Here is a 23,679-nt window from a genome sequence, read left to right on the forward strand (position 1 = left end):
GGGGAGAAGGCTAGTGGTGGTGGTGGTAGTGGTGCAGGCAAATGGGGATTTCATTTTGAGAAAAAAAATTAGGAAACAGCAAGAAGAGAACATGAAAAATGAATTTTTAAGGCAATACTTTCTATAGTAGTTAGATAAATATAGAGACCCATAAATTAATATTCCAGAAACAGAATATGAGCCCAGTGAAATTTCTGAGTCCTGTGGGAAATTTATCAAAAAATAGCGCCAGCTCTGCAAGTGTTCTTATACTATAAAGTTGAAAATTACATAACTAATGCCACCAGTGCCATTACATTGTCTGAACAAACAATTTATTCATCTTTCTTACAACCCGTTTCAAAGACTAAAAAGGCTAAGTTGTTTCAGGACCAATGTCCGGGAAAAGAAATGGATAGTCTTTATATGGAAATAGAAAGTAACTATGTAACAACAGCTATTTGTAAGGCCTCCCCAGACAGCCATTTTGCTTTTTTGCATTTCTTTTCCATGGGAATGGTCTTGATCCCTGTCTCCTGTACAATGTCACGAACCTCACTCCATAGTTCATCAGGCACTCTATCTATCAGATCTAGGCCCTTAAATCTATTTCTCACTTCCATTGTATAATCATAAGGGATTTGATTTAGGTCATACCTGAATGGTCTAGTGGTTTTCCCTACTTTCTTCAATTTAAGTCTGAATTTGGCAATAAGGAGTTCAAGGTCTGAGCCACAGTCAGCTCCTGGTCTTGTTTTTGATGACTGTATAGAGCTTCTCCATCTTTGGCTGCAAAGAACATAATCGTTCTGATTTTGTTGTTGACCATCTGATGATGTCCATGTATAGAGTCTTCTCTTGTGTTGTTGGAAGAGGGTGTTTGTTATGATCAGTGTGTTTTCTTGGCAAAACTCTATCAGTCTTTGCCCTACTTCATTCCGTATTCCAAGACCAAATTTGCCTGTTGCTCCAGGTGTTTCTTGACTTCCTACTTTTGCATTCCAGTCCCCTATAATGAAAAGGACATCTTTTTTGGGTGTTAGTTCTCAAAAGTCTTGTAGGTATTCATAGAACCGTTCAACTTGAGCTTCTTCAGTGTTACTGGTTGGGGCATAGACTTGGATTACCGTGATATTGAATGGTTTGCCTTGGAAATGAACAGAGATCATTCTGTCGTTTTTGAGATTACATCCAAGTACTGCATTTCGGACTCTTTTGTTGACCATGATGACCACTACATTTCTTCTGAGGGATTCCTGGCCGCAGTAGTAAATATAATGGTCATCTGAGTTAAATTCACCCATTCCAGTCCATTTCAGTTCACGGATTCCTAGAATGTCGACATTCACTCTTGTCATCTCTTGTTTGACCACTTCCAATTTGCCTTGATTCATGGACCTGACATTCGAGGTTCCTATGCAATATTGCTCTTTACAGCATTGGACCTTGCTTCTATCACCAGTCACATCCACAGCTGGGTATTGTTTTTGCTTTGGCTCCATCCCTTCATTCTTTCTGGAGTTATTTCTCCACTGATCTCCAGTAGCATATTGGGCACCTACTGACCTGGGGAGTTTCACTTTCAGTATCCTATCATTTTGCCTTTTCATACTGTTCATGGGGTTCTCAAGGCAAGAATACTGAAGGGTTTGCCATTTCCTTTTCCAGTGGACCACATTCTGTCAAATCTCTCCAACATGACTGGGGAGGCCTTACAAATAGCTGTGAAAAGAAGAGAAGCAAAAAGCAATGGAGAAAAGGAAAAATATAAACATCTGAATTCAGAGTTCCAAAGAATAGCAAGAAGAGATAAGAAAGCCTTCTTCAGCCATCAATGCAAAGAAATAGAGGAAAACAACAGAATGGGAAAGACTAGGGATCTCTTCAAGAAAAGCAGAGATACCAAAGGAATATTTTATGCAAAGATGAGCTTGATAAACGACAGAAATTGTATGGACCTAATAGAAACAGAAGATATTAAGAAGAGATGGCAAGAATACACAGAAGACCTGTACAAAAAAGATCTTCACGACCCAGATAATCATGATGGTGTGATCACCGATCTAGAGCCAGACATCCTGGAATGTGAAGTGAAGTGGGCCTTAGAAAGCATCACTATGAACAAAGCTCATGGAGGTGATGGAATTCCAGTTGAGCTATTTCAAATCCTGAAAGATGATGCTGTGAAAGTGCTGCACTCAATATGCCAGCAAATTTGGAAAACTCAGCAGTGGCCACAGGACTGGAAGAGGTCAGTTTTCATTCCAATCCCAAAGAAAGGCAAGGCCAAGGAATGCTCAAACTACCCCACAATTGCACTCATCTCACACGCTAGTAAAGTAATGCTCAAAATTCTCCAAGCCAGGCTTCAGCAATATGTGAACCATGAACTTCCTGATGTTCAAGCTGGTTTTAGAAAAGGCAGAGGAACCAGAGATCAAATTGCCAACATCTGCTGGGTCACGGAAAAAGCAAAAAAGTTCCAAAAAACATCTATTTCTGCTTTATTGACTATGCCAAAGCCTTTGACTGTGTGGATAACAATCAACTGTGGAAAATTCTGAAAGAGATGGGAATACCAGACCACCTAATCTGCCTCTTGAGAAATTTGTATGCAGGTCAGGAAGCAACAGTTAGACTGGACATGGAACAACAGACTGGTTCCAAATAGGAAAAGGATTTCGTCAAGGTGTGTATTGTCACCCTGTTTATTTAACTTATATGCAGAGTACATCATGAGAAACGCTGGACTGGAAGAAACACACGTGAGAATCAAGATTGCCGGGAGAAATATCGATAACCTCAGATAAACAGATGATACCACCCTTATGGCAAAAAGTGAAGAGGAACTCAGAAGCCTCTTGATGAAAGTGAAAGTGGAGAGTGAAAAAGTTGTCTTAATGCTCAACATTCAGAAAACGAAGATCATGGCATCTGGTCCCACCACTTCATGGGAAATAGATGGGGAAACAGTGGAAACAGTGTCAGACTTTATTTTTCTGGGCTCCAAAATCACTACAGATGGTGACTGCAGCCATGAAATTAAAAGACGCTTTCTCCTTGGAAGGAAAGTTATGACCAACCTAGATAGCATATTCAAAAGCAGAGACATTACTTTGCCAACAAATGTTCGTCTACTCAAGGCTATGGTTTTTCCTGTGGTCATGTATGGATGTGAGAGTTGGACTGTGTGAAGAAAGCTGAGTGCCAAAGAATTGATGCTTTTGAACTGTGGTGTTGGAGAAGACTCTTGAGAGCCCCTTGGACTGCAAGGAGATCCAACCAGTCCATTCTGAAGGAGATCAGCCCTGGGATTTCTTTGGAAGGAATGATGCTAAAGCTGAAACTCCAGTACTTTGGCCACCTCATGCAAAGAATTAACTCACTGAAAAAGACTCTGATGCTTGGAGGGATTGGGGGCAGGAGGAGAAGGGGACAACAGAGGATGAGATGGCTGGATGGCATCTCTGACTCGAATGACGTGAGTCTCAGTGAACTCCTGGAGTTTGTGATGGACAGGGAGGCCTGGTGTGCTCCGATTCATGAGATCGCAAAGAGTCGGACAAGACTGAGTGACTGATCTGATCTGATCTGATGTAAAAACAGAGCCAAATTCTGCAAGGCAACAGGGTGCAGCACAGTATGTTTCAAAGGATCAGATTCATAAAATCACACATTAAAACAACTGTTAGTTCAGTCACTCAGTCGTGTCTGAGTCTTTGCGACCCCATGAATCGCAGCACACCAGGCCTCCCTGTCCCTCACCAACTCCCTGAGTTCACCCAGACTCATGTCCATCGAATCAATGATGCCATCCAGCCTTCTCATCCTCTGTAGTCCCCTTCTCCTCCTGCCCCCAATCCCTCCCAGCATCACAGTCTTTTCCAATGAGTCAACTCTTCGCATAAGGTGGCCAAAGTACTGGAGTTTCAGCTTTAGCATCATTCCTTCCAAAGAAATCCAAAAACAACTGTTAGAACAAGGCATTTTGTATTCATCCAAAACAACATTGACATGCTGGAAACATTCATATATGAAACCAAATGAAGTTCAAGCACTTATATGTCCCCCTCCATCTTTTGATGTGTAAAACAGCCAAGGGGAATGCATTTTGAAAATGAGGGTACCTAATATGACTTTGTAAAGTAACTTTATGTCCTAAAATGCCAGTATTATGAACAATGGATATAAAATCAAAACAGCAAATATTACTTCAAACAAAGTGAAACACTGAGGAGAATTCCCTTTTGGGTTTCAGAATTTGCTTTCCACAACCGCAGCAGGAACAGGAAAAATGCTCACTTTGAACCTGGTCCCTCACCAAGTCCAACTTCCTTTCAACTGAAGTCTGGATGGGGCAATGATCACCTGTATTCTCTGCAAGGGATGTGACTGCTTACAAAATTCTCTTTGTGACATCGATGGTATGGAAGTGAAATTTTGTCCCAAGCTTGATCTTTAAATGACATAATTTTTGAATGGAATCTTAAGTAAAAGGTTTACTATTCCCTTACTTGTTCAAAAGGGAAGGTCTTCTTCATATGTTTAGATGTTTGATATTTATTCACCTAGTAGAGATACCTGAAAACATGTGACCCAGTAGCTTGCAGCAGAAGCTTGGAGAGTATAAGAAACAGAAGAAAGAAATATGGGTGAGGAGCTAAGATGGCAGAGGAATAGGACGGGGAGAACACTTTCTCCCCCACAAATTAATCAAAATAACATTTAAACGCTGAGTAAATTCCACAAAACAACTTCTGAATGCTGGCAGAGGACATCAGGCACCCAGAAAAGTAACCCATTGTCTTCGAAAGGGGGTAGGAAAAATATAAAAGACAAAAAAAGAGACAAAAGAGGAAGGGACGGAGCTCCTTTCCCTGAAGGGAGCCTTAAAAAGAGAGAAGTTTCCAAACACCAGGAAACATTCTCACTGCCAAGTCTGTGCTGAGCCTTGGAAGCACAGAGGGCAACATAACAGGGAGGAAAAAATAAATAAACAATTAAAACCCACAGATTAGGAGCCCTACGGTAACTCCCCCAGCGGAGAAGCAGCACAGACACCTGCATCCGCCATTAGCAAGTGGGGGTTGGGCAGGGAGGCGCAGAGCGGGCTGCTTCGCTTAGAGTAAGGATCTGGCCTGAATACCCCAAGCCCTACCTGAGCAAAGTAATTTGGGCTAGCAAACCAGACTGTGGGATATCTACCACGCAAAAAGCCAGTCCTAACCTAAGACACCAGCAGGCCTGTGCATGAAAAAAAGGACTGTACAGAGACAGCCAGCTGCAGACGGTCCCCCTCCAGTGACAGGCAGCCAGAGCTGGAAGGGGGCAATTGCAGCCCCAGAGAGACATTATCTACAAAACTGAAAGCAGGCTTCTTTGCTAACTAAAACTTCCTGGGGTTCTGGACAGTCAACATCCACCTGAGAAGGTGCGCCAGTTGCACACCCAGATAACTGAGCGGCGGGGAGGCGATAAGTCTCAGCAACTGCGCTCGCCAAACACCTCATCACTGAAAGACAAGTATATGTCTTGTCTTTCTTGTCTGAGCTGCTCCCATCTTGGAAGGGCACAAAACGCAGGCCCAACCGACTCTGTGCCTCTGAGGACTAACCGAGTGCCTGAACCTGAGCAGCGTAGACCTTGGAGGTGCAAGCAACCCAGGGCAGGCCGCGGATGGTTCCCAGCAGAGCAATCTAGAGCCTGAGCAGTGTGCTCAGGAGGCTACATACGCCGTGACTGGGGGCAGGCCCAGTGTGGCTGAGGTACTGCGAGCACACGCCAGTGTTATTTATTTGCAGTGTCCCTCTCTCCCCACAGCATGACAGAACAAGAGAGCCTTAACAACAACAAAAAAAAAAGGTGTCCACCACCACCCTCTTTGTATCAAGGTGGAAATCAGACACTGAAGAGACCAGTAAACAGAAGAAGCTATAACAGAGGGAACTGCCTTGGAAGCGACAGGCAATAGATTAAAACACCGTGGTTAGTACCGACTACATAGAAAGGGGCCTATAGATCTTGAGAAATATAAGCTGGAACAATGAACTAGCCGAAAATGAACTGAACCCACAATACTCACAACAACAGATAAAGTCCTATATATATTTTTACTATTTTTATGATCATACTTTCTTTTTTTTTAAATTTTTAAGACCTCTATTACTCCTTTAATTTTCACTTTTATAACCTACTATTACTTTGCAAAAAAAAAAAAAAAAAGACCCTTTTAAAAAAAATAAAAAGCAAACTTCATATATATATATTTTTATAACTTTTGTGATCTTGTTTTTTTTTTTTCTGTTCTTTAACATTGTATTTTTGAAATTCCAAACTCTGCTCTAGATTTTTAATTTTAACTTTTTAGTATTTGTTATCAATTTTGTACCTATACTTTTTTATATAACTTTTGTGACTTTTTTTTCCTCTCTTTCCTTCTCTTCATCTTTTCTTAAACACTGTATTCCTGAAATTTCAAACTCTACTCTACATTTTTAATTTATGCTCTTTGGTATTTGTTATCAATTTTGTACCTATAACTTCTTTATAATTTTTGTGATTTTGTTCGTTTTTCTTTTTCTTTTTTTCTCTTTCTTTTCCTTCTTCTTTTCTTTAACGTTGAATTTTTGAAATTCCAAACTCTACTCTAGATTTTTAATTTTTGCTTTTAGGCATTTGTTACCAATTTTGTACCTTTAAGAACCCAAACTTCAGTACCCATTTTTTACTAGGGAGCGAGATTACTGGCTTGACTGCTCTCTTCCCCTTCAGACTCTCCTTTTTTTCCACCAGGTGGCCTGTGTCTCCTCCCTAAACCTTTTCTACTCTACCCAACTCTGTGAATTTCTGTGTGTTCCAGACGGTGGAGAACACTTAGGGAACTGATTACTGGCTGGATCTATCTCTGTCCTTTTCATTCCCTCCTTTTATCCTCCTGGCCACCTCTGTCTCCTTCCTCCCTCTTCTCTTCTCTGTATAACTCCGTGAACATCTCTGAGTGGTCCAGTTGTGGAGTGCACATAAGGAAGTGATTACTGGTTATCCCGCTCTTTCCTCTATTGAGTCCACCTCATTTCATTCGGGTCACCTCTAACTCCCTCCTCTCTCTTCTCTTCTGCATGTAACGCTGTGAAACTGTCTGGGTGACTCTCACGGTGGAGAAACTTTTCATCTTCAACCTAGATGTTTTGTCAATGGTGCTGTATAGAAGGAGTTTTGAGTCTACTGTAAAAATAAGACCGATGACTGGAAGCAGGAGGCTTAAGTCCAAACCCTGACTCCAGGGAACATTAATGGACAGGAGCTCATCAAATGCCTCCATACCTACACTGAAACCAAGCACCATGCAAGGGCCAACAATTTCCAGGGCAAGACATACAAAGCAAATTCTCCGGCAACACAAGAACACAGCCCTGAGCTCCAAGATGCAGGCTGCCCAAGGTCACGCCAAAATCATAGACATCTCATAACACATTACTGGACACTTCATTGCACTCCAGAGAGAAGAAATCCAGCTCCACCCACCAGAACACCGACACAAGCTTCCCTAACCAAGAAACCTTGACAAGTCACCTTTACAACCCACACCCAGTGAGGAAACGCCACAAAAAAGAGAACTCCACAAACTGCCAGAATACAGAAAGGACACCCCAAACTCAGCAATTTAAACAAGATGAAGAGACAGAGGAATGCCCAGCAGGTAAAGGAACAGGATAAATGCCCAGCAAACCAAACCAAAGAGGAAGAGATAGGGAATCTACCTGATAAAGAATTCCAAATAATGATAGTGAAATTGATCCAAAATCTTGAAATCAAAATAGAATCACAGATAAATAGCCTGGAGACAAGGATTGAGAAGATGCAAGAAAGGTTTATCAAGGACCTAGAAGAAATAAAAAAGAGTCAATATATAATGAATAATGCAATAAATGAGATCAAAAACACTCTGGAGACAACAAAGAGTAGAATAGCAGAGGCAGAAGATAGGATTAGTGAATTCGAAGATAGAATGGTAGAAATAAATGAATCAGAGAGAAAAAAAGAAAAACGAATTAAAAGAAATGAGGACAATCTCAGAGACCTCCAGGACAATATTAAACGCTACAACATTCGAATCACAGAGGTCCCAGAAGAAGAAGACAAAAAGAAAGACCATGAGAAAATACTTGAGGAGATAATAGTTGAAAACTTCCCTGAAATGGGGAAGGAAATAATCACTCAAGTCCAAGAAACCCAGAGAGTCCCAAACAGGATAAACCCAAGGCAAAACACCCCAAGACACATATTAATCAAATTACCAAAGATCAACCACAAAGAACAAATATTAAAAACAGCAAGGGAAAAACAACAAATAACACACAAGGGAATCCCCATAAGGATAACAGCTGATCTTTCAACAGAAACTCTCCAAGTCAGGAGGGAATGGCAAAACATACTTAAAGTGATGAAAGAAAATAACCTACAGCCCAGATTATTGTACCCAGCAAGGATCTCATTCAAGTATGAAGGAGAAATCAAAAGCTTTACAGACAAGCAAAAGCTGAGAGAATTCAGCACCACCAAACCAGCTCTCCAACAAACACTAAAGGATATTCTCTAGAGAGGAAACACAAAAAGAGTGTATAAATTCAAACCCAAAACAATAAAGTAAATGGCAATGGGATCATACTTATTAATAATTACCTCAAACGTAAATGGGTTGAGTGTCCCAACCAAAAGGCAAAGACTGGCTGAATGGATACAAAAACAAGACCCCTACATATGTTGTCTACAAGAGACCCACCTCAAAACAGGGGACACATACGGACTGAAAATGAAGGGCTGGAAAAAGATTTTCCAGGCAAACAGGGACCAAAAGAAAGCAGGAGTAGCAATACTCATATCAGATAAAATAGACTTTAAAACAAAGGCTGTGAAAAGAGACAAAGAAGGTCACTACATAATGATCAAAGGATCAATCCAAGAAGAAGATATAACAATTATAAATATATATGCACCCAGCACGGGAACACCGCAATATGTAAGACAAATGCTAACAAGTATGAAAGGAGAAATCAACAATAACACAATAATAGTGGGAGACTTTAATAACCCACTCACAACTACGGATAGATCAACTAAACAGAAAATTAACAAGGAAACACAAACTAAAAGATACAATAGACCAGTTAGACAATTGATATCTATAGGACATTTCACCACAAAACAATGAATTTCACCTTTTTCTCAAGCACACATGGAACCTTCTCCAGGATAGATCACATCCTGGGCCATAAATCTAGCCTTGGTAAATTCAAAAAAAATGAAATCTTTCCAAGCATCTTTTGTGACCACAATGCAGTAAGATTAGATTTCAATTACAGGACAAAAGCTATTAAAAATTCCAACATATGGAGGCTGAACAACACGCTGCTGAATAACCAACAAATCACAGAAGAAATCAAAAAAGAAATCAAAATTTGCATAGAAACGAATGAAAATGAAAACACAACAACCCAAAACCTGTGGGGCACTGTAAGAGCAATCCTAAGGGGAAAGTTGAGAGCAATACAGGCACACCTCAAGAAACAAGAAAAAAGTCACATAAATAATCTAACGCTACACTTAAAGCAACTAGAAAAGGAAAAAATGAAGAACCCCAGGGTTAGTATAAGGAAAGAAATCTTAAAAATTAGGGCAGAAATAATTGCAAAAGAAACAAAAGAGACCATAGCAAAAATCAACAAAGCCAAAAGCTGGTTCTTTGAAAGGATAAATAAAATTGACAAACCATTAGCCAGACTCATCAAGAAACAAAGGGAGAAAAATCAAATCAATACAATTAGAAATGAAAATGGAGAGATCACAACAGACAACACAGAAATACAAAGGATCATAAGAGACTACTATCAGCAATTATATGCCAATAAAATGGACAACGTGGAAGAAATGGACAAAATCTTAGAAAGTACAACTTTCCAAAACCAGACCAGGAAGAAATAGAAAATCTTAACAGACCCATCACAAGCACGGAGATTGCAACTGTAATCAGAAATCTTCCAGCAAACAAAAGCCCAGGTCCAGACGGCTTCACAGCTGAATTCTACCAAAAATTTAGAGAAGAGCTAACACCTATCCTACTCAAACTCTTCCAGAAAATTGCAGAGGAAGGTAAACTTCCAAACTCATTCTATGAGGCCACCATCACCCTAATACCAAAACCTGACAAAGATGCCACACAAAAAAAGAAAACTACAGGCCAATATCACTAATTAACATAGATGCAAAAATCCTTAACAAAATTCTAGCAGTCAGAATCCAACAACACATTAAAAAGATCATACGCCATGACCAAGTGGGCTTTATCCCAGGGATGCAAGGATTCTTCAATATCCGCAAATCAATCAATGTAATACACCACATTAACAAATTGAGAAATAAAAACCATATGATTATCTCAATAGATGCAGAGAAAGCCTTTGACAAAACTCAACATCCATTTATGATAAAAACTCTCCAGAAAGCAGGAATAGAAGGAACATACCTCAACATAATAAAAGCTATATATGACAAACCCACAGCAAACATTATCCTCAATGGTGAAAAATTGAAAGCATTTCCTCTAAAGTCAGGAACAAGACAAGGGTGCCCACTTTCACCATTACTATTCAACATAGTTTTGGAAGTTTTGGCCACAGCAATCAGAGCAGAAAAAGAAATAAAAGGAATCCAAATTGGAAAAGAAGAAGTAAAACTCTCACTGTTTGCAGATGACAGGATCCTCTACATAGAAAACCCTAAAGACTCCACCAGATAATTACTAGAACTAATCAATGAATATAGTAAAGTTTCAGGATAGAAAATCAACACACAGAAATCCCTTGCATTCCTATAGACTAATAATGAGAAAATATAAAGAGAAATTAAGGAAACAAACCATTCACCGTTGCAGCGAAAAGAATGAAATACTTAGGACTATATCTACCTAAAGAAACTAAAGACCTATATATAGAAAACTGCAAAACACTGGTGAAAGAAATCAAAGAGGACATTAATAGATGGAGAAATATACCATGTTCATGGATTGGAAGAATCAATATAGTGAAAATGAGTATACTACCCAAAGCAATTTATAGATTCAATGCAATCCCTATCAAGCTACCAACGGTATTCTAGAACAAATAATTGTTCTAGAATAGCTCTAGAACAGAGCTAGACCAAACAATTTCACAATTTGTATGCAAATACAAAAAACCTCGAATAGCCAAAGCTATCTTGAGAAAGAAGAATGGAACTGGAGGAATCAACCTGCCTGACTTCAGGCTCTACTACAAAGCCACAGTCATCAAGACAGTATGGTACTGGCGCAAAGACAGAAATATAGATCAATGGAACCAAATAGAAAGCCCAGAGATAAATCCACGCACATATGGACACCTTATCTTTGACAAAGGAGGCAAGAATATACAATGGATTAAAGACAATCTCTTTAACAAGTGGTGCTGGGAAAACTGGTCAACCATTTGTAAAAGAATGAAACTAGAACACTTTCTAACACCATACACAAAAATAAACTCAAAATGGATTAACGATCTCAACGTAAGACCAGAAACTATAAAACTCCTAGAGGAGAACATAGGCAAAACACTCTCTGACATCTCTGACATACATCACAGCAGGATCCTCTATGACCCACCTCCCAGAATATTGGAAATAAAAGCAAAAATAAGCAAATGGGACCTAATTAAACTTAAAAGCTTCTGCACAACAAAGGAAACTATAAGCAAGGTGAAAAGACAGCCTTCAGAATGGGAGAAAATAATAGCAAATGAAGCGACTGACAAACAACTAATCTCAAAAATATACAAGCAACTCCTACAGCTCAACTCCAGAAAAATAAATAACCCAATCAAAAAATGGGCCAAAGAACTAAATAGACATTTCTCCAAAGAAGACATACAGATGGCTAACAAACACATGAAAAGATGCTCCACATCACTCATTATCAGAGAAATGCAAATCAAAACCAGTATGAGGTACTCTTTCATGCCAGTCAGAATGGCTGTGATCCAAAAGTCTACAAGCAATAAATGCTGGAGAGGGTGTGGAGAAAAGGGAACCCTCTTACACTGTTGGTGGGAATGCAAACTAGTACAGCCACTATGGAGAACATCGTGGAGATTCCTTAAAAAACTGGAAATAGAACTGCCTTATGATCCAGCAATCCCACTGCTGGGCATACACACTGAGGAAACCAGAATTGAAAGAGACACGTGTACCCCAATGTTCATCGCAGCACTGTTTATAATAGCCAGGACATGGAAGCAACCCAGATGTCCAACAGCAGATGAATGGATAAGAAAGCTGTGGTACATATACACAATGGAGTATTACTCAGCCATTAAAAAGAATGCATTTGAATCAGTTCTAATGAGGTGGATGAAACTGGAGCCTATTATACAGAGTGAAGTATGCCAGAAAGAAAAACACCAATACAGTATACTAACGCATATATATGGAATTTAGAAAGATGGTAACAATAACCCTGTGTACGAGACAGCATAAGAGACACTGATGTATAGATCAGTCTTATGGACTCTGTGGGAGAGGGAGAGGGTGGGGCGATTTGGGAGAATAGCAGTGAAACATGTATAATATCATTTATGAAACGAGTCGCCAGTCCAGTTTCGATGCAGGATACTGGGTGCTTGGGGCTGGTGCACTGGGACGACCCAGAGGGATGGTATGGGGAGGGAGGACGGAGGAGACTTCAGGATGGGGAACACAGGTATACCTGTCGCAGATTCATTTCGATATTTGGCAAAACTAATACAATATTGTAAAGTTTAAAAATAAAATAAAATTAACAAAATAAAATAAAATAAATAAATAAATAAAAAGAAAGCTTAAAAAGGCAGAATAATCCTGTTCACTTCTGATAGTAGTCAGTGCTAGAGTCTGTAGGACTAATTCAACATGCAAAATATTATCCTGATGTAAATGTTAAGTCTAATTTAAAGAAAGACTATAATAAATATATATCATTTATTATAAAAAACTAAAAATAAGTAAAAATAAATAAATAAAATTTTAAAAAATAAATAAAATAAAATACAAAAAAAAGATTAACAAACTAAGCTTCTTTCATAAATAGGAAAATTTTAGGAGCATGATTTACAATTTTCCCTCATTTTCATAAAGATTATGAGTCAAGTAGAACAAATTTATTTGAAAGAAGGTCATTGTCTCCTGGGAACATAAGCCCTGTGAAGTCTACCTGTGTGTGTAGACTGTCTGGTCCACCAGGGCATCAATCAGCATTAGTCAAAGGATAGAATGAACATTCTCAGAGAATGTCTCATTCGCTGCTCTGAGACTTACCCCTCCTCCTCTTTAATTTAGAAATCCAAATCAAGATTTGATCCCTCATGTCCTTATTCTTTGTTTAGATGTTACCTTTACAAAAGAACTTTTGTGACCACCCATTTAAAAGTGCAGCTTTTCCTGGAACCCATCTTACCCTAGAACCTCCCCCTGTCATCCCTCTTTCTCTTTTACCATTTATAGTTATGACAGATTTTACTTATTTGATTGTCCAACTATCCTACAGAAATATAAGCTCCATAAGAACAGATGCTGTCATCTGTTTTGTCCTTGGTACTGTCTGCAGGGGTCCAGCCCCCGTGGATCCAGGGAATTCGAAGCAGGGATGGTGTTGGCGATCAGGATACGATAGAATTAAAGATATAAAGAGTGATTAAATAAGGCTAGCTCATTGAGAAAATTCAGTGAAGAAAAGAGGCTGAATAACTTGGTTTATGTGGAAAGCTAATAAAATTCCAAGACAAGGAATTTGCATCACCTACGTAGGCCGCAGGCGTCCTCCCATTCTTCCTAAAGAGAGGAAACACTAAGGCCTCCCCAGTCACATCTTAGAAGCCCAGGCATAATTAGTAGGTTTGACAAGCCTCCATGCTCCAGATGGGAATTCAGCCAGAAGGTGAGAGAAAGAACGACATGGGGAGACCAAGCTTCCTGCACTTTATTTTCCAAAGTAGTTTTTATACCTTAAGTTGTGCATAGAGGACAATGGGGGAAGGGGAGGAGTCATGCAGACACAGCAGTCCTTGATCGTTATCGAAGCCAAGCTTTCAAACTTATATGCAAAAGTTTAGGTGATTTACATCATCTTCTGGCCAGGAGGCCTGTTAACATTTTATGACCCTTTCTTCAGAAAACTTATTTTTCTCTAAAGGTGGTTATTCTAAAGTCAGGCGCCACCCTCCAAAAGCATTAGATAAAGTTTCATTCCTATAGGGCAAAGGTGTGGTGGGCTATAACAAGAAAAGAATTAGCTCAAGGATCCAAGGTTACAAACATTAAAGCTACTACTTACATTCCTATACATCAATTATATTAATCAATACACTTCCAGGGACACAGTAGGTAAGGGATATGGAAAATTAACTGCAAACATTGGCCCAACAAGTGAAAAACCCTTCACCAATACAATTTCTAATCAATCTTTTAACTGCTCAAAGGAATCTGTATTTAGACAGTTTAGAACATCTCATGCCTCTCACAGTTGGGAGGCTCTGAACAATCACATGTGGCCAGAAGAACCTGAAGGGCAGGCTAGAGAACTTCCAAAGGAGTTTGTAGGTTGAAACACTCTTGTCATGCCCAGGAACTTTATTAACTGGAGCTGTAAGTTACTCTTTTTCAGAGAGAGGTGGTGGGGGACAGCCTCCTGTAAAGTCAGAGGTGTAGGGGAGAGCACAAAGCAGTAAAGTGGGCAGACTTTGGTTTTGGGGGTAGGTGCTCGAGAATTTCCAGGGGGACTCCTGAGGCTCGATCCCGCCTTTGCATATGCAGAGCCTCCTTTCTCATGACTTTTGCTATGGGTGGAGTTCCTCACGCTGGCTCCCGGCAATTGTTGTGGTACTAAATCAACTATGCTGAGGGCAGTACCTGCCACTCCATAGGCAATTGATAAGTAGTGGTAAAATGAATGGATAAATTGGAATATTTGGCTTACAGAATATTAGAATAATTTATTACATGTTCTTTAGTTTGCAGAATGTGCTCTAAAATGTGCTTAATGATATGGAATAAGTTCTCCATACATTATTTATATGCTCATAAAACATATACTAGTTTTTATACATTTAGGCACTTAAATAGAATACAAAAATCATTACAAAACTTATTTGTATAGATAGAAAATAGATTGATCAATAGACTGACAGAAATAAAGATAAAGGTAGATTGTGTGTGGGGGGAGGTACAACTAGCCTTAATATACTGTTTTTCATTTTTTCCTCTCATTAATATGATCTTCTTTTGAAACATATCCTTCTTTCCTATCTAATTTTCTTACTAAAAAAGTCCTAACTACTCATGAAACAAAAGCAATACATTTTTTGAAAAGACCATGAGACTGCAAGGAAACAATTTAGCTGCAATGTAACTGCTTAATAATTTGCAAACTATTATTGCTATTACAGTTATGTTAGAAATGTGTGTGTTTTATTAGAAATATATTTGTTATATTAGGCTATAGTAAGCAGAATAATGGCATTCCAAGAACATCCACATCCTCATCTCAGAGTGTGTGAATCTGCAAAATGGACTTTGTGAACACAGATAGTTGAGGATCTAAGATGGGGAGAGTGCCTAGGTTTTCATTATCCTTAAAACTGTAAGATTCAGGACTCACTTATATGAACAACAAATTTTAGTGAAGCATAGAAAACTATTGGCCTAATTTGAGGGCAAATGAAGTTTGCCCAAAAGGCCCTTCCCTTCTTCCTAAGGTTCTTTTCACCAGTGTTTTCCTCTGTTCCTTTCCTGCTATACTATTCGAGGTAGTAACTGATGCCATAACATATGAATGCATTCAGATTTGAATGCCTATTTATATGAATCTCTTACATGAAGAAAACCTTTATGTCCAGAAGCATTATTTCTCTTAATGACGTATGTTAAATGATGGATTTTTTAAATGAGAAATTCCGACAATATATCTTATCCATAGCCAATTTAAAAGGGATAACCCTAAAGAAGATTTTGTTTAGAAAATATAATTTGGTTAAAAATGATATTCTTTCTTACCCAATAACAATGTGCTCTTCTATTAGTAAGAGCTATAAATGCTTAATAAAAATAGCTATAATAATAATCATAATACCTGCATTAGTTTTTTTTTTTTTTTTTCAAGAGTGCTAGAGTGGGGTGCCATTTCCTTCTCCAATGCATGAAAGTGAAAAGTGAAAGTGAAGTCGCTCAGTCGTGTCTGACTCTTAGTGACCCCATGGACTGCAGCCTACCAGGCTCCTCCATCCATGGGATTTTCTAGGCAAAAGTACTGGAGTGGGGTGCCATTGCCTTCTCCAAATACAGTGTATAAAGTTGCAGAAAATATGATCTTGACCATGAAAAAGGCCCTACGTTTGCTCTTGGTATTGGACATTGAAACAGTTCTTAAGAAGCACTGGCAGAAGGGTTACCTGATATCTGATAGATAATTGTGACTGCAGAGGCGCTTGGGTGAACTGAGATCTTGGCAGATGTTTGAGAGGGGTGTATGTGGGGCTCTGTTCAGCCCAGTGCAGTTTTTTTGCATTCACCTAAGGACTTCTCAGAGAGGAAGTCATGCATAAATGAACACAAAATTCACTTTATCCTCAAATTGTTCTATAATATGTTAGTTGTTGCTGTTGTTTACTTGCTAAGTCATATTTGACTCTTTTGCAACTCCATGGACTGTAGCCCACCAGGCTCCTCTGTCCTTAGGATTTAACAGGCAAGAATATTGGAGTAGGTTGCCATTTCCTTCTCCAGGGGATCTTCCAGACCTGGGAGTAGAATCAGCGTCTTCTGCATTGGCAAGCAGATTCTTTACCACTGAGCCATCTGGAAAGCCCCATTGTGTGAATTACATTGGAATCAATTTATGTTTACAAAACAAGTGTTATAACAGAACTGCCTGTATGAGAGGCAGACTAGCTCAGAGCTATAAACTTTCTGAACTCATGAAATATGTATACATACCATGTGCATGCATCAAAGAAGTAAAATTAAAAGATAAATACAAGAAATTGTGAGGAACTTCCACTTTGAAATGAAGTTTAATATATTTTACAATCCTTTCTGGAGATCTTTTGAGGTAGTGACTCTCAGAATATGGCCAGTAAATCACCAGTCTCCTGCAATTTCTGACTTTTCTCTTCTTTCAGCATAAGTTTGAAAATCCATAGCAAGAGAATCATGGAATTCTGAGAAGAGTCTCATAGGATAGTTTTTTTTTTTTTTTTAATTATTATTATTTATGAAAGAATAATTGCTTTACAGAATTTTGCTGTTTTCTGTCAAACCTCAACATGAATCAGCCATAAGTATACATATATCCAGTCACTTTTGTAACTCTCTCCCATTTCCCTCCCCATCCCACCCCTCTAGGTTGATACAGAGCCCCTGTTTGAGTTTCCTGAGACATACAGCATAGTTTTAAAGGGCATGCACTATAATTGGTAATACTCTTTTTTAAGTCAACAGAAAGAACTCTATATTCCTTAAGTTATAGTTTGTTTGGTCACTTTTTAACACAGATATAAAGAAAGAGGGTGGGGTGGATATGAGATTTTCAGGGGCTTAATGAGTTCTAGACACCGAATACACAAGCTGTTTTTATTCACCCAACAACCAGAGGGAATGACTTACTAAACTCATTATTTTATAGATTATTAAAATGAATCCCAAGTCAGTCAAATAACCTTCCCCACATCACACATCAGTCAACCACAGAATGAGGATTTTAAAGCATGTCTGTCTATTGCTAATGAAGGCCATTGGGAGAGGGAGAGGGTGGGAAGATTTGGGAGAATGGCATTGAAACATGTAAAATATCATGTATGAAATGAGTTGCCAGTCCAGGTTCAATGCATGATACTGGATGCTTGGGGCTAGTGAACTGGGACGACCCAGAGGCATGGTATGGGGAGGGAGGAGGGAGGAGGGTTCAGGATGGGGAACTCATGTATACTTGTGGCGGATTCATTTTGATATTTGGCAAAACTAATACAATTTTGTAAAGTTTAAAAAAAAAAAGAATCTAAAAAAAAAAAAAAAAAGGCCTGACATAGTCAAAAACTAAAGTATATTTTCATCCCTATCTGAATTTGGAGACTAAGTTAAATAAATATAAAGATGAACGTTCTATCATATCCCCCAAACTAGCTTTCTTCTTCTTTCTCTCATTATTATTAACATGCTCAGTAAGTTACTCAATACTATTATTTTAACTCACCCACCAAGAGCAGTAATTTACCAGTTCTTAGTGATATCTTAAAGCGTTTCTAGAATCTATCTGAGGTTTTCTATTTTGTTAACCACCAATCTAATGCAAATTCTATAACTTCAAATCTATGTTACTGAAATAAGGCTAACTTGTCTGGTTTAGAAAGACAAGAATTTCCAGGTTCTACTTGTTAAAACTTGTCTTCCAAAATATCAACAGATTTAATTTGCAATTATGAAATCTGAGTTCAGTTCAGTTCAGTTCAGTTGAGTAGCTCAGTCGTGTCCGACTCTTTGCAACACCCCCCTCCCCCCCCCCCCCCCCCGGAGTTCACTCAAATTCATGTCCATAGAGTCAGTGATGCCATCCAGCAATCTCATCCTCTGTCGTCCCCTTCTCCCAACCCCAATCCCTCCCAGCATCAGAGTCTTTTCCAATGAGTCAACTCTTCACATGAGGTGGCCAAAGTACTGAAGTTTCAGCTTTAGTATCATTCCTTCCAAAGAAATCCCAGGGCTGATCGCCTTCAGAATGGACTGGTTGGATCTGTTTGCAGTCCAAGGGACTCTCAAGAGTCTTCTCCAACACCACAGTTCAAAAGCATCAATTCTTCAGCGCTCAACTTTTTTCACAGTCCAATTCTCACATCCATACATGACCACTGGAAAATCCATAGCCTTGACTAGACGAACCTTTGCTGGCAAAGTAATGTCTGCTTTTGAATATGCTATCTAGGTTGGTCATAATTTTTCTTTCAAGGAGTAAGCGTCTTTTAATTTCATGGCTGCAGTCACCATCTGCAGTGATTCTGGAGCCCCAAGAAGTAAAGTCTGACATTGTTTCCCCATCTATTTTGCATGAAGCGATGGGACCAGATGCCATGATATTTGTTTTCGGAATGTTGAGTTTTAAGCCAACTTTTTCACTATCCTCTTTCACCTTCATCAAGAGGCTTTTTATTTCCTCTTCCCTTTCTGCCATATGGGTGGTGTCATCTGCATATCTGAGGTTATTGATATTTCTCCTGGCAATCTTGATTCCAGCTTGTGCTTCTTCCAGCCCAGCATTTCTCATGATGTGCTCTGCATATAAGTTAAATAAGCAGGGTGACAATAGTAGCCTTCATGAAAATTGAGTATACGAACACAATACATATACTGGAATGGAATACAACATCTGGAAATGGACCTTCAAAACAAATAAAGTAGATAATCTTACATTTGGAATGTAATGCGTACATTCATGCATTTTGTGCATTTCCCCCCCACTTCCTTGTTATTTTCACAGAGTTTTCCAAAGTAGATCTCCTTCCAAAATCTCTGGAAAAGGAAGGACACTAAAGCCATTTTTAGCCTAGAAAGAAGTTTCACAGAGAACGTCATTTAACACACATTGTATGTGGATAGTACTTAGATCTCACGGAGTCACCCAGAAACCTCAAGGGCTTTGGTTTTGCTGGCTAGCAAATCTCATTAGCATCCGTGAACATAAGTAAACATATTTATGCAAACTGTAGGTCCATATTTCTTTTTTCTTTATTTTTAATTATTTATTTATTTTATTTTATTTAACTTTACAATACTGTATTGGTTTTGCCCTTATCAAAATGAATCTGCCACAGGTATACATATGTTCTTCAACCTGAATCCTCCTCCCTCCTCCCTCCCCATACCATCCCTCTGGGTCATCCCAGTGCACCAACCCCAAGCATCCAGTATTGTGCATCGAACCTGGACTGGCGACTCATTTCATATATGATATTATACATATTTCAATGCCATTCTCCCAAATCATCCCATCCTCTCCCTCTCTCACAGAGTCCAAAAGACTGTTCTATATATCAGTGTATCTTTGGCTGTCTCGTACACAGGGTTACTGTTACGATCTTTCTAAGTTCCATATATATGTGTTAGAATACTGTATTGGTGTTTTTCTTTCTGGCTTACTTCACTCTGTATAATAGGCTCCAGTTTCATCCACCTCATTAGAACTGATTCAAATGCATTCTTTTTAATGGCTGAGTAATACTCCATTGTGTACATGTACCACAGCTTTCTTATCCATTCATCTGCTGTTGGACATCTAGGTTGCTTCCATGTCCTGGCTATTATAAACAGTGCTGCGATGAACATTGGGGTACACGTGTCTCTTTCAATTCTGGTTTCCTCAGTGTGTATGCCCAGCAGTGGGATTGCTGGATCATAAGGCAGTTCTATTTCCAGTTTTTTAAGGAATCTCCACGATGTTCTCCATAGTGGCTGTACTAGTTTGCATTCCCACCAACAGTGTAAGAGGGTTCCCTTTTCTCCACACCCTCTCCAGCATTTATTGCTTGTAGACTTTTGGATCACAGCCATTCTGACTGGCATGAAATAGTACCTCATACTGGTTTTGATTTGCATTTCTCTGATAATGAGTGATGTGGAGCATCTTTTCATGTGTTTGTTAGCCATCTGTATGTCTTCTTTGGAGAAATGTCTATTTAGTTCTTTGGCCCATTTTTTGATTGGGTTATTTATTTTTCTGGAGTTGAGCTGTAGGAGTTGCTTGTATATTTTTGAGATTAGTTGTTTGTCAGTCGCTTCATTTGCTATTATTTTCTCCCATTCTGAAGGCTGTCTTTTCACCTTGCTTATAGTTTCCTTTGTTGTGCAGAAGCTTTTAAGTTTAATTAGGTCCCATTTGCTTATTTTTGCTTTTATTTCCAATATTCTGGGAGGTGGGTCATAGAGGATCCTGCTGTGATGTATGTCAGAGATGTCAGAGAGTGTTTTGCCTATGTTCTCCTCTAGGAGTTTTATAGTTTCTGGTCTTACGTTGAGATCTTTAATCCATTTTGAGTTTATTTTTGTGTATGGTGTTAGAAAGTGTTCTAGTTTCATTCTTTTACAAATGGTTGACCAGTTTTCCCAGCACCACTTGTTAAAGAGATTGTCTTTAATCCATTGTATATTCTTGCCTCCTTTGTCAAAGATAAGGTGTCCATATGTGCGTGGATTTATCTCTGGGCTTTCTATTTGGTTCCATTGATCTATATTTCTGTCTTTGCGCCAGTACCATACTGTCTTGATGACTGTGGCTTTGTAGTAGAGCCTGAAGTCAGGCAGGTTGATTCCTCCAGTTCCATTCTTCTTTCTCAAGATAGCTTTGGCTATTCGAGGTTTTTTGTATTTGCATACAAATTGTGAAATTGTTTGGTCTAGCTCTGTTCTAGAGCTATTCTAGAACAATTATTTGGGTGATGGTGGCCTCATAGAATGAGTTTGGAAGTTTACCTTCCTCTGCAATTTTCTGGAAGAGTTTGAGTAGGATAGGTGTTAGCTCTTCTCTAAATTTTTGGTAGAATTCAGCTGTGAAGCCGTCTGGACCTGGGCTTTTGTTTGCTGGAAGATTTCTGATTACAGTTGCAATCTCCGTGCTTGTGATGGGTCTGTTAAGATTTTCTATTTCTTCCTGGTCTGGTTTTGGAAAGTTGTACTTTCTAAGATTTTGTCCATTTCTTCCACGTTGTCCATTTTATTGGCATATAATTGCTGATAGTAGTCTCTTATGATCCTTTGTATTTCTGTGTTGTCTGTTGTGATCTCTCCATTTTCATTTCTAATTGTATTGATTTGATTTTTCTCCCTTTGTTTCTTGATGAGTCTGGCTAATGGTTTGTCAATTTTATTTATCCTTTCAAAGAACCAGCTTTTGGCTTTGTTGATTTTTGCTATGGTCTCTTTTGTTTCTTTTGCAATTATTTCTGCCCTAATTTTTAAGATTTCTTTCCTTATACTAACCCTGGGGTTCTTCATTTTTTCCTTTTCTAGTTGCTTTAAGTGTAGCGTTAGATTATTTATGTGACTTTTTTCTTGTTTCTTGAGGTGTGCCTGTATTGCTCTCAACTTTCCCCTTAGGATTGCTCTTACAGTGCCCCACAGGTTTTGGGTTGTTGTGTTTCATTTTCATTCGTTTCTATGCAAATTTTGATTTCTTTTTTGATTTCTTCTGTGATTTGTTGGTTATTCAGCAGCGTGTTGTTCAGCCTCCATATGTTGGAATTTTTAATAGCTTTTGTCCTGTAATTGAAATCTAATCTGAAGGGGGAGAGAGCAGTCAAGCCAGTAATCTCGCTCCCTAGTAAAAAATGGGTACTGAAGTTTGGGTTCTTAAAGGTACAAAATTGGTAAAAATGCCTAAAAGCAAAAATTAAAAATCTAGAGTAGAGTTTGGAATTTCAAAAATTCAACGTTAAAGAAAAGAAGAAGGAAAAGAAAGAGAAAAAAAGAAAAAGAAAAACGAACAAAATCACAAAAATTTTAAAGAAGTTATAGGTACAAAATTGATAACAAATACCAAAGAGCATAAATTAAAAATGTAGAGTAGAGTTTGAAATTTCAGGAATACAGTGTTTAAGAAAAGATGAAGAGAAGGAAAGAGAGGAAAAAAAAGTCACAAAAGTTATATAAAAAAGTATAGGTACAAAATTGATAACAAATACTAAAAAGTTAAAATTAAAAATCTAGAGCAGAGTTTGGAATTTCAAAAATACAATGTTAAAGATGAGGAAAAAAAAAAAAAACAAGATCACAAAAGTTATAAAAATATATATATATGAAGTTTGCTTTTTATTTTTTTTTAAAGGGTCTTTTTTTTTTTTTTGCAAAGTAATAGTAGGTTATAAAAATGAAAATTAAAGGAGTAATAGAGGAGTTAAATTTTTTTAAAAAATTAAAAATTAAAGAAAGAATGATCGTAAAAATAGTAAATATATATATAGGACTTTATCTGTTGTTGTGGGTATTGTGGGTTCAGTTCATTTTCGGCTAGTTTCTTGTTCCAGCTTATATTTCTCAAGATCTATAGGCCCCTTCCTATGTAGTCGGTACTAACCACGGTGTTTTAATCTATTGCTTGTCACTTCCAAGGCGGTTCCCTCTGTTATAGCTTCTTCTGTTTGCTGGTCTCTTCAGTGTCTGATTTCCATCCTGATACAAAGAGGGTGGTGGTGGACACTTTTTTTTTTTTGTTAAGGCTCTCTTGTTCAGTCACACTGTGGAGAGAGAGGGACACTGCAAGTAAATAACACTGGCATGTGCTCGCAGTGCCTAGCCACACTGGGCCTGCCCCCAGTCACGGCGTATGTAGCCTGCCTGAGCACACTGCTCAGGCTCTAGATTGCTCTGCTGGGAACCATCCGCAGCCGGCCCTGGGCTGCTTGCACCTCCCAGATCTAAGCCGCTCAGGTTCAGGCACTCGGTTAGTCCTCAGAGGCACAGAGTCGGTTGGGCCTGCGTTTTGTGCCCTTCCAAGATCGGAGCAGCTCAAACAAGAAGGACAAGACATATACTTGTCTTTCAGTGATGAGGTGTTTGGTGAGCACAGTTGCTGAGACTTATCGCCTCCCCGCTGCTCGGTTATCTGGGTGTGCAACCGGCGCA

Source organism: Bos grunniens, chromosome 9, assembly GCF_055505025.1.
Source record: "Bos grunniens cultivar Pamir isolate PY7600 chromosome 9, Bosgru_T2T1.0, whole genome shotgun sequence".
Lineage (NCBI taxonomy): Eukaryota > Metazoa > Chordata > Mammalia > Artiodactyla > Bovidae > Bos > Bos grunniens.